Here is a 19,836-nt window from a genome sequence, read left to right as displayed (position 1 = left end):
GTTAGTGGCTGCTTTCTCGTGCTCGAGCCCTTACAAAGTGAATCTCCTCAGCATGTCATAGAGATTGGAGCCTGTCTGAGCCTGTGTGTCTCTGCCCGTGGCCCCTAGTTTCTTCGTGTCATTGCTTTAGATACTGTGTAAGGCCCTTCTCTTTTCCTCCGATCACAGCAGACATTGAGTAACCTCTAGTTCTGACTGAGATGCATATTTCACATTATAGTACTTTGAAATGAGAAAGGTTTACCTACTGTGGAAACAAATGTAGGCTCCTGGGAATGTTAGTGTCACATGGTAATGTTTTTCCCAGGGCTGCCATGGTAACTGACGTTGCCTGGTTACTCCCTAAGTTTTGAAAAGAATGTCTCCTCCTTGGATCTCAGGTGATAGTGGTACATTCCTTCCTTCATTTATTCATTCAGTATATATTTTCTGAGCACCATGTATGTCCCAGGTACTTTTCATATGGACAGTGAATGAAACAGACAAAATTCCTGCCCTAGTGAAGTGTATATTCTGATTAAAATGGGGTGAGGCCTGGCCATTGGTAGTTTTAAAAATCTTTCCAGATGATTCTAATGTACAGCTAGGTTTGAGAATCACAGTTATAAGTGAAGCACTTTGGGAATTGCAAAGGCATTGCAGAAATAAAAAGTGGCTGGCTATTCGTATTCCTTCGCTATTCCTGCATTCTCCTGCCTGCATCCGGACTGTTGTACAAGTGCCGATCATTTTCTTTTCAGCCCTTTTCGCTGTTTGCCTAGACCCTTTATCCCTCTTTCTAACCTAACACCCTACCTCCTTCTGGTCTTCCAACCTCCAGTCCATCATCTGTTTGGGATTTATCCTAAAGTTGGTGGGAAGCCATTGCAGGGTATAAACAGGGAAGTGGTGTTAGCAGAGATGCCTTTTTCAGACACCATACTGGCTATTGTAAGAGAATGGATAGGAGGGGGCGGGAGAAGACTTGGGGAGACTCATTAGGAGACTGGCTTTGTGCACAGTGGTGGCCTTGGAGGTGGAGTAAAGTAGGCACGTTAGAGTCATATTTGGAAGGTTAGTGATGGCTTGGAGGCGAATACGAGTAAGCGATGAATTGGATGTGGGGAATGTGGGTTAATGGTGTGTAATTGGGTAAATGGAGGTGCTACTTACTGAAATGGGAAAAATTTTCTCCCCACATATTGGCCTGATAAACACCTTCTCACCCTTTAGACCTTGAATCAGAGATCCTTTCTTTTTTTATTTTAATATATTTTATTTTATTTCATTTTTATTTGGGCTGTGGTGCCGGCTTTCAGGATCTTAGTTCCCCAACCAGGGATTGAACCCAGGCCCCCTGAACTGGAGGCACAGGGTCCTAACCAGAGGACCACCGGGGAATTCCCAGCAGAGATTTTTTTCTTTGTTTTTTTTTTTAAATATAAGCTTTAATTAATCAATTTTTGGTCGCGTTGTCTTCGTTGCTGCGCGTGGGCTTTCTGTCGTTGCGGCGATGAGGGGCTACCCTTCGTCATGGGGCACGGGCTTCTCACTGCAGGGGCTTCTCTTGTTGGTGGAGCACGGGCTCTATGTGCGCGGGCTTCAGAAGTTGTGGCGCACGGGCTCAGTAGCGGTGGCTCATGGGCTTAGTTGCTCCGAGGCATGCGGGATCTTCCTGGAGCAGGGAGCAAACCCGTGTCCCCTGCATTGGCAGGTGGATTCCTGTTTTTGTTTTTGTTTTGTTTTGTTTTAAACATATTTATTGGAGTATAATTGCTTTACAATGGTGTGTTAGTTTCTGCTGTATAACAAAGTGAATCAGCTCTATGCATACGTATATCCCCATATGCCCTCCCTCTCGAGTCTGCCTCCACCCTCCTGATCCCACCCCTCTAGGTGGTGGCAAGGCACTGAGCTGATCTCCCTTTGCGATGCCGCTGCTTCCCACTACCTAGCTATTTTACATTTGGTATTGTATATATGTCAGTGCCACTCTATTACTTCATCGCCGCTTACCCTTCCCCCTCCCCGTGTCCTCAAGTCCATTCCCTACGTCTGCGTCTTTATTCCTGTCCTGCCGCTAGCTTCATCAGAACTATTTTATTTTTTTAGATTCCATACATATGTGTTAGCGTACGGTATTTGTTTTTCTTTCTGACTTACTTCACTCCGTATGACAGACTCTAGGTCTATCCACCTCAGTACAAGTAACTCAATTTCATTTCTTTTTATGGCTGAGTAATATTCCATTGTATATATGTGCCACATCTTCTTATCTATTCGTCTGTCGACGGACACTTGGGTTGCTTCCATGTCCTGGCTATTGTAAATAGTGCTGGCTGGCGGATTCTGAGCCGCTGCGCCACCAGGGAAGTCCACAGAGATTATTTTTTGAGGGAGGCCCTCCTCAACCCCCATCAGTCTCTTCGCTGCGGAGCTAGACTCCTACAGCCTTACGTAAGTGCTCCATCACAGCACCATGCACACTTTTATTTTCACACATATCTGTAAGTTCCCTTTCTATAACCCTCTGTTCTATTGAACCTTACCCTCCTGCCTCATCTTTTGGTCTCTAGTGCCTAGCAGTGCTTGGCATATCTTAGGGGCTCAGTAAGTGTCCGCTGAATAAATAATTGGAGACAGAGTACGAGGCTTAGGAAGGTTGATCAAGGCTTTGTTTTCTACACGTGAAGTAGGAGATGCCCTTAACACATCCGAGTGGGGATGTGTTTTGAGCAGTTGGTGTGAGGTTGGGATGCCTTTGGAGATGACCGTGGCCAGTATTTTATACCATGGGAGTGAATAAATTTGTGGGGCAGGATGTGTGAAATTAGCAGGGAAGAGGGCCCACGACTGAGGAGCAACCTCAACATGTGAGGGCAGGAGGTGAAACCAGGAAAAGAGACTGCAAAGCAGGGGTAGAGAGAAAAACTGGGAGAGTGTGCGGTCGACGAACCCAGGGAGGAGAGAGATCAAGCAAGAGGGGAGGCTCCACCATGCCATGTGCTGCTAGCAGAACACGATTGAGGACAGGTCAGTGTCTCATAGATTGAGCCACTTCGAGGTAATTGGTGACTTGAATCAGAGCAGTTTTGGGAGAGTGGCAGAGGGGGAGGGCATGCCGGAGTGGGCTGAGTAGTACAAAGGTAGTACCTCTGAGAAGAGCATCCTTGGCAAGCTTTGTGGTTTTTAGGAGGGACCGAGTTTGCTTAGAATAAATAAATTAACAGTTATCTCTGGGCCATGGGATTTGGATTTTCTTCGTTTTACTCCTGTTGCTCTACCTTCAAAATATTTTTAGAATGTGACCACTTCTCGCCACCTCCCCTACTATCTCTCCGTCCTGAGCCACCATCATCTCTGACATCGGTGGCAGAAGAGCCTTCTGATGATCTGCCAGTGTCTACCGTGGCCCCCACAGTCTGTTTTTCATACAGCAGTCAGCGTGATCATGGGGAATGTGATCAGTCATGCCACTCCTCTCCTTAAAATCCTTCACTGGCTCCTATCGTGAAGCACTAACACAGCCCGCAGAGCGTCCGACAAGGCCATTCGGGGTACGACCACTGTGTCCTACCTGCTCACTGCTCTCCATCCATTGTGTATCTGACTTCCGTTACCCTCTTCTCCTTTCTGTGCTGCAACCACAGTGGCCTCCTTCCTGTTCTTCCAACACACCAGACAAGCTCCTGCCCCAGGGTCTTTGCACCGGCCCTTACCTCTCCTGTGCGCTCTTCCATTAGATACGAACTTGGCTAACTCAGATCTCTGCTCAGATGTCACCTGCTCATTGAAGTTTATCTGGGCTCCTCTATTTAAAACTTTAACCTATGGGGATGAGGTGGGGGGGGGAATGGGTGAGGGTGGTCAGAGGATACAAACTTCCAGTTACAAGACAAATACGTTCTGGGATGTAATGTGCAGCATGGCAACTATGGTTAACAATACTGTGTTGTATCTTTTTTCATTTTATTTATTTGTTTACTTTTGGCTGGGTTGGGTCTTCGCTGCTGCACGTGGGCTTTCTCTAGTTGCGGTGAGTGGGGGCTCCTCTTCGTTGCGGTGCACCGGCTTCTCATTGTGGTGGCTTCTCTTGTTGGGGGCCACCGGCTCTAGGCGTGTGGGCTTCAGTAGTTGCGGCACGTGAGCTCAGTCGTTGTGGCAGCGGCCCAGGTCGCGCCAGCACCGGCCGCGGGGGGCTCCGCTGCCCGCTCTGCCGCTCTTCCTGCCGCCGCTGTAGAGCCCGCAGGATGCGCACCATGGGCAGGGGCTCGATGGGACCGCAGACCGTCAGGTCCCGGCGAGGCGCCAGAAGCAACCGAGCCGCGAGCGACAACAGCCGAAGCCGCCGTGCGAGAGCCATACACCCCTTGTTGCGGGAGAGGCGCACGACAGTGACGTCACAGGCGCGCCAAGGCCTCGCGGACGGTGGCCGGCGCGGCTCAGTAAGGCCCGCGGACTCGGCGAACTGTGTGGAAGGAGCGGGATCTGTAGAGCTCAGCAGCGGCGAGGTCTGTAGGTCCGAACCGGGGATGGTGACTCCAGACCCCCGCCAACCTTGGGGAAGGGCGCGCGGCGGAGGCAGGACCGGGGTCCGACGATGCGCGGCGATGGGGCCCTGGCATTACGAACCAGGAGGGCGGAGGGCTTCTGGCGATCCGATGTCCGATCCCTGCCATGCTCTTTTGTCGCCCTCACAGCTCCTGTCATGGCTTGGCCAGTTCGGGTCTCCCCGTGACTTATGATGAGGGTGCGGTGATGTTTTCCCAGATGTGGTCCCCGTGTAAGGTCTTTGAATACAAGTATTTATTGAGAGTCTGAGTGAATGGGTCAGGCCTGGGGGCCGAGACCAGGAGTCCGGAGTCGTAGGTCCAGGCTCACCCTTCCCTTAGAGCTCCCCAGAGAGCTGAGGGCCCCGAGGGCAAGCTGATGGCTTTCAGCGTATCTTCTCTTCAGTCAAGAGAACTCATCTCTTGGTACTTTTCCCCTTTCTTTTCAGCTGAGGTTCATTCTCCCCTCCCTTGTCACCCTTTCCAAATTCTCATCCTGAACCCACTGCTTTCTTGGGTAGTTCACCTCCAACGGCTTTCCAGTCAGATACCTCAATTCCGTAAACGGCAGAGAGGAGGGTCCTGCTACAGGTTTGTGTCTTGTCTCACAAAGCCACGGTCAGGCAGAATATTTTACTTTAGTTCAGTTGTTCAGGTTGCCAAAAAGCCTTAGACAACAGGTACTTCCTGAACGGATACCGAAAATGGGTGTCCGATCATTTCTGTAATTTCCAGTGTCTTGGGTAGGAGATAAGGTAAACGTGGATTAATCACCTGGGAGGTTATTAACATCTGGCGAAAGAGTTTTACTTTCATCAGATACCGTTATAGAGATAAATACTATCAAATTTCAAATAGCATTTTGATACACGATAGACGTTCTGGAGAGTTGAATGCTAAGCCAGCAGAGGAGAGGGTTTTGAGTCCTCATGGGTGAACAGAGTCACTGGAAAGAGCAGTGGCTCCTGAGTGAGGGTGATTTTGCCATCACCCGTCCTCCAGAACGTTTCACAATGGCTGGAGACATTTTTCTTTGTCACATCCGGGGTGTGGGGGGTCGGCGGTGCTGCAGACATCTAGTGGGTAGTGGCCAGGATGCTACTACATATCGTACAAGGCATAGGACAGCCCTCCCCACCACCCCAAAAGAATTATCTGGCCCAAAATGTCAATAGTGTGCTATGGAGAAACCTTGGATAGAGGCTGAGGACTGAAGAGAGGCTGAGGTTCTCACATGTACTCTCACATCGGGTTGTCAGTCACATTTGCCAGACCCTTGTGTGGCCCTGCCCCTTTCCTAGAATCTGTAGCAGGCACACTGATGCCATTGCTTGTCATGGCCTTGGGATGAGAAAACCTTGGGGGCTCCTCAAAGTCATAAACACAGGAAGGAAGGAGTGATTTAGGAGGGTGACGTGGGAGAAGAGAGCTTTAGGAAGAACAAAATTGTCCTCATGTGTTTGGGAAATGTGCCAGATGGAAAAGAGATGAGGTGTGCCATGGGGTGTACCATTGCAGAAGGCAGACTGGGACTGATGCGTGACAGGGAGTCAGATTCTGAACTTGATGTAGACTGCTGTAGCAACTAGAAGTGCCTAGACCTGTCTAGACAGTGCTGGGTTTTCTGTCACTGCAAAGTTCATGTATAGGCTGATGACCAGTGACTGGTGATATGAAAGAGGGGATTTCATATAAAGGATGCTCTAAGATATTGTGATTCTACACCACTTTTACGATTCTTTCCCAGAACTCGGAGCTCCTCGTTCGTTAGCTGAAGTGCTCGTTGGATGTCTGCTCTGACATGTTTCATCCATTTACATGTGCCACTCATTTTTCAGGTACAAAACAAAGAATCGCTTTGCACAAAGCCAGAAGGGATACACTGAAAGAATGATCAGAAAAGAATAATACATAGGTAAGCATTTACATTGTCTTTCTCCACATATTTGAGACAGGGTAGCTGGTTAGTGGCTGCTTTCTCGTGCTCGAGCCCTTACAACGTGATCTCCTCAGAATGTCATAGTGATAGGAGCCTGACTGAGCCTGTCTGTCTCTGCCCGTGGACCCTAGTTTCTTCTTTTCATTGCTTTAGGTACTGCGTAAGGCCCTTCTGTTTTCCTCCCACTCACAGCAGACACGGAGTAACCTCTAGTTGTGACTGAGATGCATATTTCACAGTATAGTACTTTAGAAATGAGAAATGTTTACTTATTGTGGAAACAAATGTAGGCTCCTGGGAGTGTTCGTGTCACTTGGTAATGTTTTTCCCAGGGCTGCCAAGGTAACTGACTTTGCCTGGTTACTCCCTACGTCTTCCATTCGATGCAGCAGGCCACCGCTAGGCCTCTCACCTGAAAAGTCCAGAATTGGGAAGACACAGGCTGTATCAGTTGCCCTGCGGCCTTATTCACAATAGCCAAGATGGTGAAGCAACCCAAATGTCCATCAACAGGTGAATGGATAAAGAAGAAGAGGTCCATGTACACAATGGAATATTCACCATGGAGAACAATGAATTACTGCTCTTTGAGGCACCACAGATGAGCCTAGAGATAATCATGGAACATGAGGTAAGTTGGAAATCAAAAGACGTATATCCTATGATATTACTTATAGGCGTTATCTAATAACTGACCCACAGGAAAATATTTCCACAGAGAAAGACACTCACAGATGTAGGAAAAAACTATACTTATCTAAAAGGAAAGGTGGGAGGAATGGATAAATTAAGATCAGTGTTACATATACCAATACATATTATATACATGTGTCACAAAGACCGACCATATAGCAAGGGAGGTCTACAGAACACTGTGTAATATTTTGCATGGGAAGAGGATTTGTATATGAATAGACATATATAACGTACAAATGAGCCAGATTGTGTACAACTAGGGTAAACAATATTCTAATCATTACCCCGATTACAAAAATTAAGACAACCAACAAGAAGTAATAAGACATAAACGTATGGGGGTTTCTCCTGGCACATTCCATTCTAATTTACAACTTAGGAACACGACTTCCAGAAAGGCTCTGCTGCCCTACTACCCAGATTGGGGAATGGAGAAATGCTGCCTCCTAGTGGCCGTTTCACACAACAGCAGCTTTAAACCCACTGCTAATGGTCACTAACTATTCACCAAACGTGCAGTTCTGTAATGGCACCTGTCCACCAAAAAATTCCTGGGGTCGAAAACCGAATAAGAAATTCAAAAGAGGGCAAACTTCCAAGAAGACAATCTCAAGAGGTATATTGTATGCACACTTTGTTCTCCTTTTTTTTAAACAGAAACAAAAACGGCTTGGAAAAATGATGAATTTTAGGTATTTGTAAAGACACGCAAACCCAAATTACAAAAACCTATCAGCTCACAGCACTCAGAATGGCCATTAGCAAAAATGCTGCAAGCAGTAAATGCTGAAGCAATTGTGGAGAAGTGCGTACCCTCTGTTCTAAGGGGGATGTGGTAAGGGCCACTAATGAAAACACAATGGAGGTGCTTTGAAAAGGGAAACATTGCGCTACCAGGCAATCAGTCATACCCACTGCTGGACTTGTCACCTGAGAAAATGAGAATCAAAACCTCACAGACTGGCAATTCTGCACTCCAGCAATACTTACCATAGCCAACACTTGGAAGCAACGAAAATGTCCATCAACAGAGGAGTGTACCAAGAAGCAGTGGTCCATGTACACAGTGGAATATTACTCCAATAAAAAGTTTAAATTAAATTTAAAAACAAACATAAGTAAGGAGACGTAAGCATTTGGGGGTTTACCTGGGCACATTCCTCTCTAATTTATAACCGAGGAACACCACTGGCAGGAAGGTCTGTTTCCCTAGTACCAGCGTGGGCAACTTAGAAAGGCTGCCACCGTCTGGCCGTTACCTGCAAAAGCAGATTTAAAGCCTGTGCTAATGGTCACTTCATGTGAACAAGTACTGCAGGGCTGTAAATGAAACCTGCCCTCAAAATGTCTTGAGGGAGGTAATGGCCAAAAAATTTCAAAATGTGACACATACTTTAAGAAAACACTTTGAAGAGCTAAGCTGTAATCACAGTTTGAAAAATAAGAAGGACATGCCTTAAAGCTTAATGTCAAGGGATTATGAGACACACGGAAATTCAACCACAAAGAGGTATCAGTTCACACCCCTCAGAATAACCTTCAGCACGAAACCCATAATCAATAAATGCTGGGGCTTCCCTGGTGGCGCAGTGGTTGAGAGTCCACCTGCGATGCAGGGGACGCGGGTTCGTACTCCGTTCTGGGAAGATCCCACATGCCGCGGGTGCCTGTGCTCCTCAACGGGAGAGGCCACAACAGTGAGAGGCCCGTGTACTGCAAAACAAACAAACGAAAATAAATGAATGAATGAATGAATGCATGCATGCATGCTGAAGGTGTTGTGGAGAAATGCATACCCTCAGCTTTCAGTGGGATGTACCCTGGAAAGAGCCACTAATGAGAACAGAATGGAGATGCCTTTAAAAGGTACACATTGAGCTACAATATCATTCAGCAGGCCCATTCCTGGACCTATAACCAAAGAAGACAGAATTGGAAAGGCACAGGAAGGCAAATGTGCACTGCACAGTATTACAATAGCCAAGATATGGAAGTAACCAAAAAGTCCAGCAACAGATGAGTGGACAAAGAAGAACTGGTACCAGTACAGACAAAATATTAGCCAAGGAAAAAAAGGACACATTGCCCTGTGCAGCACCGTAGATGATTCTAGATGTAATCACACAACCTGGAGTAAGTCAGAAAGAGAAAGACACATATCGTATGATATCACTTATAGGTGTTACCTAAAAATTGATACCAGTGAAGATATTCCCACAGAGAAGGGCTATCAGAGATTCATTAAACAAATTTATGGTTCACCAATGGAAAGGTGTGAGGATTGGATACATTAGGATATTGGGGTTAACAGATGTATACAAACACAGGTGAAATATATAATCACCAAAGACCTACGGAATACCAAGAGAAGACTATTCAACATTCTGTCATAACGTACATGGGATAAGGATCCCAGGAAGAATAGACATATGTTTATGTATAAAAGAACCACATCTTGCACACCTAGAACAAGCCAAACCCTGTAATAAAACTTGCTGTGATAAAAAAATAAAAATTAAATAAAAACAATGAACAAGAAGTAGTGAGACATAAACTTAAGGGGCTTTTTCCTGGCACATTCCATTCTAAGTTATAACCTAGAACACGACTTCCATTGAGGCTCTGTTGCCCTAGTAACAAGATTTGGTAAAGGAGAACTGCTGCCACCTTGTGGCCGTTTCACACAACAGCAGCTTTAATCCCAGCGCTAATGGTCAGTTGATATTCCAAATAATTTCAGGCCTGTAAATGACGCCTGCCCTGAAAACAAATCCTGGGGTCATATATCGAACAAAAAATTCAAAAGACGTCCATATTTCAAACCGACAGTTTCAAGAGTCATAATTTATGCATATTTGGCTTCTGTTTCTTTTCCTTTCTTTTTTTGTTAAAAAAATGGGAATGGAAAAAGGCTGAACATCAGGAATTAATAAAGCCATGCAAGTCCACTGTACGAAAACGTTCACCTCACAGCCGTCAGAATGATTATCAGCAAAAAAATGTCTAAAAGAATAAATGCTGAAGGGGTTTTAGAGAACTGTGTACCCTTTAGCTGCTGGTGGGACGAAACCTGGTAACAGCCAGTAGTGAGACCAGATTGGAGGTGCGTTTAAGGGTAAAAATGGAGCTACCATGTGATCTGGTAGGCCCACTAATGGGCCTATCACATAAGTAGACCAGAATCAAAAAGACACAGGCTGGCAATCCTGCACTGCAGCAACATGTACCATCCCAAGACCTGGAAGAAACCAAAATATCCATCAACAGAAAAATGCACCAAGAAGAAGTCGTCCATGTACACAATGGAATATTAGCCATGAAAAAGCATGGAACAGTGCCGTTGGCACCACCATAGAAGGATCTACAGATAATCACCCAACATGAAGTAAGATAGAAACCGAAAGACAGACATCCTATGACATCACTTATAGGTGTTACCTAAAAATTGATACCCATGAAATAATTTCCAAGAGAAGGACACACATAGATTCAGAAAACCAAATTATGTTTAACCAAATGGAAAGGTGTACGGAATGTATGAATTAGGATATGGGGGTTAACAGACATGTACTAATACATATGAAATATATAATGACCAAGTACCTATGGGATACGAAGAGAGGTCTACTCAACACTCTATAATAACATACACGGGAAAGGATCCAAAGAGGAATAGACAGATACATTGATAGGATGAACCAGAGACTGTACACCTAGGAGAATCTACATTTTTATCAAATTTGCCCTGATTAATAAAAATTAAATTTAAAAAACAAACAATAATTTAGGAGATATAAACTCTTGGGGCTTTTCGCTGGCACATTCCACTCTAATTTGCTGCTTACTAACACAATTTCCAGGAAAGCTCTGTTGCCCAAAAACCCAGAGTTGGAAATGTAGAAATGCTGCCGCCTTGTAGCTGTTTCCCACAAGAGCAACTTTAAACCCACAGCTAATGGTCACTTAACATTCCCAAGGACTCAGGGCTGTAAAGGACACCTGCCCTAAACAATTGTGCGGAGGTAGGGAATGGCTAAAAAAATTCAAAACTGGCAAATTTTCAAGGAGATAGTATGGAGGGGTAAGTTTTACTCATTTTCAAAAAAGAGGAAAATGGGTAAAAGCTCAACATCAGGAATTATTAGACTCATGCAAGTCTAACCTCCAAAAATTTTCAACTCACACATGTCAACTACCATCAGCAAAAAGTCTACAAGCAATAAATGCTGAAGGGGTTTTAGAGAACTCTGTACCCTCTAGCTTCTGGTGAGATGTGAAGTGGTAACAGCAAATAATGAGAACAGAAAGGAGCTGCATTTAAACGTAAAAATTGAGCCACCATTTCCATGCAGCAGGCCCACTGCTGAGCCTCTCACCTGAGAAGTCCAGAGTCGAGAAGGCACAGGCTTCAACAGCTGCACTACAGGAATTTTCACAATAACCAAGACATGGAAGTAACCAAAATGTCCATCACCAGATGAGTGGAAAAAGAAGGAGTGGTCCATGTACAAAATGGAATATTCGCCATGGAAAACAATGAAACACTGCTCTTTGAGGCACCATAGTTGATCCTGCAGATAATCACAGAACATGAGGTAAGTCGGAAAGCAAAAGACATATCCTATGATACCACTTATAGGCGTTATCTAACAACTGACACAAATGAACATATTTCCACAGAGAAAGACACTCACAGACTTAGAAAACAAACTATGCTTATCTAAAAGGAATGGTGGGGTGAATGGAAAAATTAAGATTAGGGTTACCATACGTGTACAAATACCTATTAAATACATATATTAAAAAGACCGACCATATAGCAAGGGAGGTCTATGGAACACTCTGCAATAATTTACATGGGAATTGGCTCTGTACAGGAATATATATATATACATATATAATGCACAAATGAACCAGATTGTGTACACCTAGGACAAACAATATTCTAATCATTACCCTGATTAAAAAACTAAAACAACGAACAAGAATTAATGTAAGATAAACTTATGGGGGTTTCTCCTGGCACATTCCATTTTAATTTACAACCTAAGCACAGGACTTCCAGAAAGGCTCTGCTGCCCTAGTAACCAGATTTGGGAATGGAAAAATGCTGCCGCCTTGTGGCCGTTTCCCACAACAGCAGCTTTAATCCCAGCGCTAATGGTCAGTTGATATTCAAAATAAGTGCAGGCCTGTAAATCACACCTGCCCTGAAAACAAATCCTGGGGTCGTATATCGAACAAAAAATTCAAAAGACGTCCACATTTCAAAACGACAGTTTCAAGAGGCACATTTTACGCACATTTGTGTTCTGTTTCTTTTTCTTTCTTTTTTTGTTAAAAAAACAGGAATGGAAAAAAGCTGAACATCAGGAATTAATAAAGCCATGCAAATCCAGTGTACAAAAACTTTCACCTCACAGCCTTCAGGATGATCATCAGCAAAAAAAAAGTCTACAAAGAATAAATGCTGAAGGGGTTTTAGAGAACTGTGTACCCTTTAGCTGCTGGTGGGATGTAACCTGGTAACAGCCAGTAGTGAGAACAGAATGGAGGTGCGTTTAAGGGTAAAAATGGAGCTACCATGTGATCTGGTAGGCCCACTAATGGGCCTATCACATGAGTAGACCAGAATCAAAAAGACACAGGCTGGCAATCCTGCACTGCAGCAACATGTACCATAGCCAAGACCTGGAAGAAACCAAAATGTCCATCAACAGAAAAATGCACCAAGAAGAAGTCGTCCATGTACACAATGGAATATTAGCCATGAAAAAGCATGGAACAGTGCCGTTGGCACCACCACAGAAGGATCTACAGACAATCACCCAACTTGAAGTAAGAAAGAAACCGAAAGACAGACATCCTATGACATCACTTACAGGTATTACCTAAAAATTGATACCCATGAAATAATTTCCAAGAGAAGGACACACATAGATTCAGAAAACCAAATGGAAAGGTGTAAGGAATGTATGAATTAGGATATGGGGGTTAACAGACATGTACTAATACATATGAAATATATAATCACACAATACCTATGGAATACAAAGAGAGGTCTACTCAACACTCTATAATATACACGGGAAAGGATCCAAAGAGGAATAGACAGATACATTGATAGGATGAATCAGAAACTGTACACCTAGGAGAATCTACATTTTTATCAAATTTGCTCTGATAATTAATAAAAATTAAATTTAAAAAGCAAACAATTTAGGATATATATGCTCTTGGGGCTTTGCGCTGGCACATTCCACTCTAATTTGCTGCGTACTAACACAATTTCCAGGAAAGCTCTGTTGCCCAAAAACCCAGAGTTGGAAATGTAGAAATGCTGCCGCCTTGTGGCCGTTTCCCACAAGAGCGGCTTTAAACCCACAGCTAATGGTCACTTAACATTAGAAGGACTCACGGCTGTAAAGGACACCTGCCCTAAACAACTGTGCGGAGGTAGGGAATGGCCAAAAAAATTCAAAACTGCAAATTTTTCAAGAAAATAATATGAAGAGGTAAATTTGGCTCACTCTCTTTTAAAAAAAGGAAAATGGGTAAAAAGCTCAACCTTGGTAATTATTAGACTCGTGCAAATCTACTCTACAAAAAGGTTTCAACTCACACCAGTCAACTGGCCATCAGCAAAAAGACTACAAACAATAAATATTGAAGGGGTTTTAGAGAACACTGTACCCTCTAGCTTCTGGTGAGATGTAAAGTGGTAACAGCCAATAATGAGAACAGAAGGGAGCTATAATTAAAATAAAAATTGAGGTACCATTCAATCCAGCAGTCACACCACTGGGCCTCTCACCTGAGACCTGAATCGAGAAGACCCGGGCTGCAAAATCTGCACTGCAGCCTTATTCACAATAGCCAAGACAGTGAAGCAACCAAAAGGTCCATCAACAGATGAACAGATAAAGAAGAAGTGGTCTATTTATACAACAGAATATTAGCCACGGAAAACAATGAAACACTGCTATTTGAGGCACCATAGATGAGCTTGGAGATAATCACAGAACATGAGGTAAGTCAGAAAGCCAAAACCTATATCCTATGGTATCACTTAGAGGTGTTAACTAATAATTAACACAAATGAACATATTTCCACAGAGAAAGACACTCACAGACTTAGAAGTATGCTTATCTAAAAGGATAGGTGGGGTGAATGGAAAAATTAAGATTAGGGTTACCATACGTGTACAAATACCTATTAAATACATATATCAAAAGACCGACCATATAGCAAGTGAGGTCTATGGAACTGTGGAGACGTCCCAATCACCTGACTGCCCTCCGACCTGCCGTGAATTGGAGACTGAGACCAGGCACGCCTCTCTCCTCCATTCACTCAGGGACAGACTGGGGGTCATGGGAACCTCAGAATCGAAACCAGATTCTAAGACACCCCTGGGGTGTCTCCTAGCCAATTTTACAGCCCTCGGTTTCTCCCAAGTTCTCCGTTGCCGACGGCTTATTTTCTATTCCACTGTGGCCAGGCCACAATATCCTCTAGACAATCAATCCAAATGGCCTCCTGAAGGGACTTTCAATTTTAACATCCTCCGTGATCTAGATAATTACTGCTGCAGGATGGGCAAATGATCCGAGGTCCCCTATGTTCAGGCCTTCTGGTATTTACGCTCCCGCCCCTCCCTCTACGTCGATTGTTCCACTTCCCAGATCTTTCTTGCCAAACAGACATCTCCTACATCCAAGCCCCTAATTTCCTTTGATGAGGACTCCTCTCCACTAGGCGACCCACCCGAATCTCTCGCCTCTCCCCCTTCCAGAGCTCCTCTCCAGCCTCCACCCAACCCTGAAGCGGTCCCTCCTCATCCCGCAGCCGCCGCGGCCCATCCAACCGCTCCCCCACCTCCCTCAACGGTTTCTCCTCCCTCGCCCCTTGCTTTGCCAGTTAGTGCACATACACTCTCTCATGACTCCCAAGATCCAAATCTCCTCTGCCCTCTGAGGGAGGTAGAAGGAGCGGAAGGATTAGAGTTCATGTTCCCTTTTCCCTCCAAGTTCTCTCTCAAATAGAAACGTGATTAGGCTCCTTTTCGGCGGACTCTTCCCGCTACATCAAATAATTTCGCTACCTCTCTCAAGCTTACGATCTAACCTGGTATGATATCTCTGTGATCCTATCTTCTACTCTGACCCCTGATGAGAGGGAAAGAATTCAAACTGCTGCCCAAAACCATGCAGATCAGGTTCACCTTACCGACAACTCCATGCCTGTCGGAGTGACTGCTGTACCTGGTACCAATCCAGGCTGGACTTATCAGGATGGCCAAGATGGCCGTCATAAACACGACCTCATGATCCAGTGCCTCCTGGCTGGCATGCAGGCTGCTGCTCATAAGGTAGTCCGTTTTGAAAAACTAAAAGAGATAATCCAAGAACCTAACGAAAATCCAGCTATCTTTCTCAATCGCCTTACAGCGGCCTTAACTTTCTACACCCAACTGGATCCCGACACCCTGGCAGGGGCAGCGGTCCTAGCCACCCATTTTATCACCCAATCAGCCCCGGACATCCGAAAGAAATTAAAACGGGCAGAAGACGGCCCTCAAACCCCTATTCGAGATCTGGTAAAGATGGCCTTTAAAGTCTACAATGGCCGTGAGGATTTAGCAGGATCCAGCTGACAGGCTCGGATGCACCAGAAGGTGGCCCTCCAAACCCAACCTCTTGTAGCCGCCCTAAGGCCGGCCATCTCCCATGTATCACAGCATCCATGGGGTCCGCAAAAGGCAACCCCGCCGGGGGCCTGCTTCAAATGCAGAAAAGAAGGCCACTGGGCTCGCCAATGTCCCAATCCCCGACCTCCTTCTAAGCCCTGTCCCAGCTGCGGGTTAACGGGCCACTGGAAGAGTGACTGCCCTACGACTGGCCCTCCCTCAGCGTCTCCACGTGGGGGGGCGGGCCGACCCAATGGCATTACCACTCGAACTGCTGGGATTGGCTGACGACTGATGGCACCCGGACTCGAAGACCCCCATCACCCTCACCGAGCCCAGGGTAATGCTACAGGTAGCGGATAAGTCCATTTCATTTCTGGTGGACACGGGGGCTGCCTCTTCGGTCCTGCCTACTTATTCCGAGCCAGTTTCTCCTTCCCAGATCTCGGTCATGGGTATTGATGGCAAACCATCCTTCCCACTCCAGACCGGTCGACTCCCATGTCGTAACAAAGGACTCCCTTTTACTCATTCCTTCTTAGTCATACCATCCTGCCCAGTTCCCTTGCTAGGCCGAGATGCCCTTTTCCACTTAGGGGCCTCCCTCCAGCTGGATAGACTCAACCCTAAGGTCCCCTCCTCCCAACTCCTGCTTCCTCTTCTCGGCCTGTCTCTAGAACCCTCCCCCTCCTATCCCCCTCTTCCAATCACACGGAACCCAATCAATCCCCATGTCTGGGATGCTTCTAAGCCCATAATAGCAACACACCATTCCCCCGTCCTCATCGGCCTAAAGGACCCCTCCAAATTTCCATCAAGGCCCCAGTTTCCCATCTCTGAGACTCACCTTAGGGGCCTACAACCTATTATCACCAGACTCCTAAACCAGGGACTCCTTATCCCCACTGACTCTCCCTGAAACACCCCCATCCTGCCTGTCCGCAAGGCCTCTGGGGATTATCGCCTGGTCCAGGACCTCCTACTAATCAATGAAGCCATAATCCCTCTCCACCCAGTAGTACCAAACCCATACACCTTGCTCTCCCATATCCCCCCATCCACAACCCACATTATGGTTCTGGATCTCAAAGATGCCTTTTTCACTATCCCTCTACATCCCGACTCCTATTTCCTCTTCACCTTTACCTGGACGGATCCGGATACTCATACTTCCGGTCAGCTCACCTGGACAGTTCTTCCCCAGGGCTTCCGCAACACTCCTCACCTCTTCGGTCAGGCGCTGGCACAGGACCTCACTTCCTGCTCCCGTACCCCCAGCACACTCCTTCAATATGTAGATGACCTCCTCCTTTGTAGCCTATCTCAGCCTCTCAAGACAACATACTGCAGATCTCCTCAATCACCTTGGCTCTCGCGGTTATCGGGTCTCCCCAGCCAAAGCTCAGTTATCTGTATCTTCTGTAACCTACCTGGGGCTCCATCTTACCCCTACCACAAAAGATCTAACAGCCGATCGCACCCGGATTATCCGTGAACTCCAGCCTCCGGAAACAGCGGAACAAATTCTCTCTTTTTGGGGCCTTATAGGATTTTTCCTACACTGGATCCCTAACTTTGCTCTCCTCGCTAAACCCTTATATCTAGCCGCTAAGGAAACCCCTCAAGGACCCCTCACCTCTCCTTCCGCCGTTCAACAGGCCTTTCTCACCCTCCGTAACGCTCTGATATCTTCTCCTCCCCTTTCTCTGCCCAACCCAAACCGACCTTTTCACCTTTTTGTGGATGAACGGGCCGGAATAGCCACTGGACTCCTTGCCCAGCCTGTAGGGCCTTCCTACCGCCCCGTGGCTTACCTCTCCAAACAGCTACACCCAACCATTCGGGGATGGCAACCATGCCTTCGGGCCCTAGCAGCAGCAGCCGAACTGACCAAACAAACACTACAGATACTCAACCACACAGGAATAGGTAACATCTCCGACTGCTTTCTATGTGCCTCACTTGGCCGGCCGCCCTTGGCTGCTGTCCCACTCGACCAGCCCTTCAATTCTACTTCCTACACATCCCAAAACCCACCTTCTTCCCCGTTAAAAGTCCCCATATTCCTTGATTCAAAAATATCTCACCATCTGTTACAGCAGCCGCCCAAATCTACCTGATACTGGGTTTCTTTGCAACACATCCCTCACGGTAAACACATCAATTGAAGCACCACCAGGCATGTTTTTGTGGTGCAATGGTTCCCTCACAAGAGATCAATTCTTCCTCCCCCTTCCCATGTATCTCTGTTACTCTCGTCCCACAACTCACACTGTATAGCCAAGATGAATTTTCCTCGCTAATCACGCCGCCCTTTACCCGACAAAAAAGAGCTATCTTTCTTCCTCTGGTCGCAGGCATCTCTCTCGCCTCCTCCCTGGTCGCTGCAGGCATCGGGGGGGCGGGGGGGAGCTCTAACACATAGTGTTTCAACATTCCGCGACTTAGAACATAAGCTCCAGCTAGCCATTGAAGGCTCCGCCGCCTCCATCTCCTCTCTCCAGTGCCAAATCACCTCCATAGCCCGAGTCGCTCTCCAGAATCGACGAGCCCTGGACCTCCTGACGGCCGACAAAGGAGGTACCTGCCTCTTCCTACAGGAGGAATGCTGCTGTAAACGCCCTCCATCGCTTAAGAGAAGAACTCCAACGCAAACACCAACAGTCCGCCTCCCCAATTCCCGATTGGTGGCGATCCACCCTCTATACCTGGCTAACACCAATCTGAGGCCCCTTAATTCTCATCTGTATCTTGCTCATGTTTGCCCCCCGTTTTCTTAGGTTCCTTCGCCAGCGCATGGAGGAAGTCTCTCGGGTGGCCACAAACCAAATGTTCCTCAGTCCTTACACCTTGCTTCCTACAGAAACCCCCACTGGTCTCCCCTAAGCCTCGGACCTCTGGTCGCCCGACTCCCCTTTCGACGCCCACATTCAGCATGAAGTAGCCAGAGATCGGAACGCCGCCCCATTACACCAAAGATGTCGGGATGTAAGGCCAACTGGCCCGAGGCAGGGGAACGCAATCAGATTCACAGGTTGCATCAGACCGAAACTCTCCGGACCACCCAGTTCCAGAAACTGACCTGGAGACATTCCGGACCACCCAGTTCCAGGAACTGACCTGGGGGATTTCCACCTGGCCCAGCCTTCCCGCCTTTCGAGGGATGGGACTAGCGGTCCCAAGACTGATGTAACCGGCACCAGATAGTGCCACGACACCCGAAGAGACCACCAGATAAGGAATTCCCTGCGCCCTCCCAGATTCACCACACCCCTTTCCCTTCTTCCCCTATAAAATCTTGCCCAGCCCTCGCCTGGGGGCGACTTCTCTGGTCCCTTTCTCTCGGACCAGTGAACCTCGCCCGGGAGCGCCCCCTAATAAAGCTCACTTGAAGCGTTCCTCTGTTTCGCGATGCCGTTTGTTAAGATCCGACCTTACACTTACACATCAAGGATGGCTCTGAGCTGAATTTCTGCAAAACAAGACTATCCCATGCAAAGAACAACCCAGTAGAGCTTTGTACCCCATCAGCTACAGAAGAGAATGGCCGCAGGCTACTGAAAGCCAGCAGCATTTACAACTTAACTCCCATGGCCTCTGCAGTGCTACGTCTGAGTTTTCTGTTTCTGCCCCTGTACCAAACAGCTCTGGTGTAATTCCTCGTTCCTTCTTCCACCCACCCCCACCAACCCCCGTCCCCTTACCTGCGGTCCGCAGCCCTCCGCTCCGCGCTCGGATTCCGCTGGGGTGCCTGGGACCCACGGGACGGGTCATTCCCAGCCGCCGAGCGCTGGCTACCTAGCCCCCCGCAAGCTCGTGTGGTGCTAACAGCTAGGAGCCCCAAGGATGCCCCGGGCCAGATGCGCTCTGGCCGGGACGCCCACTTCCGGGACACGCTCCTCCGGGAGAGGCGCGCAGACCGCCGCCGCGCTCAGGTGACCCACAGCCAATGCCGAGCAAGACCCGCCCCGCCGTCGCCGCG

At 47.1% G+C, this 19,836-nt stretch overlaps 2 long non-coding RNA genes across 6 annotated transcripts in view; one reads left to right on the top strand and one right to left on the bottom strand.

The window, feature by feature from the left end:
- LOC132490890 (uncharacterized) overlaps positions 1 to 18,628 on the top strand; it is a 66,279-nt gene extending 47,651 nt beyond the window's left edge. For 3 of the 5 annotated variants that reach the window (XR_009532611.1, XR_009532612.1, XR_009532614.1), the window contains 3 exons: positions 6,368 to 6,444; positions 6,982 to 7,099; positions 12,514 to 18,628. This is a non-coding gene — a long non-coding RNA (uncharacterized LOC132490890). The remainder of the gene's footprint in view (positions 1 to 6,367; positions 6,445 to 6,981; positions 7,100 to 12,513) is intronic. The other 2 variants (XR_009532615.1, XR_009532613.1) reach the window with 2 other exon arrangements.
- On the bottom strand, positions 6,911 to 19,784 carry LOC132490892 (uncharacterized). Its single transcript, XR_009532617.1, has 3 exons — positions 19,559 to 19,784; positions 11,541 to 11,735; positions 6,911 to 7,075 (listed from the first exon to the last, which is right to left on the bottom strand). It is a non-coding gene; the product is annotated as an uncharacterized LOC132490892 (long non-coding RNA).
- Between the last annotated feature and the right edge of the window lie 52 nt (positions 19,785 to 19,836).

This window comes from Mesoplodon densirostris, chromosome 5 (genome assembly GCF_025265405.1).
Source record: "Mesoplodon densirostris isolate mMesDen1 chromosome 5, mMesDen1 primary haplotype, whole genome shotgun sequence".
NCBI lineage: Eukaryota > Metazoa > Chordata > Mammalia > Artiodactyla > Ziphiidae > Mesoplodon > Mesoplodon densirostris.
The sequence above is the reverse complement of the archived record's forward strand: the minus strand, read 5'-3'. Positions and strand labels throughout refer to the sequence as shown.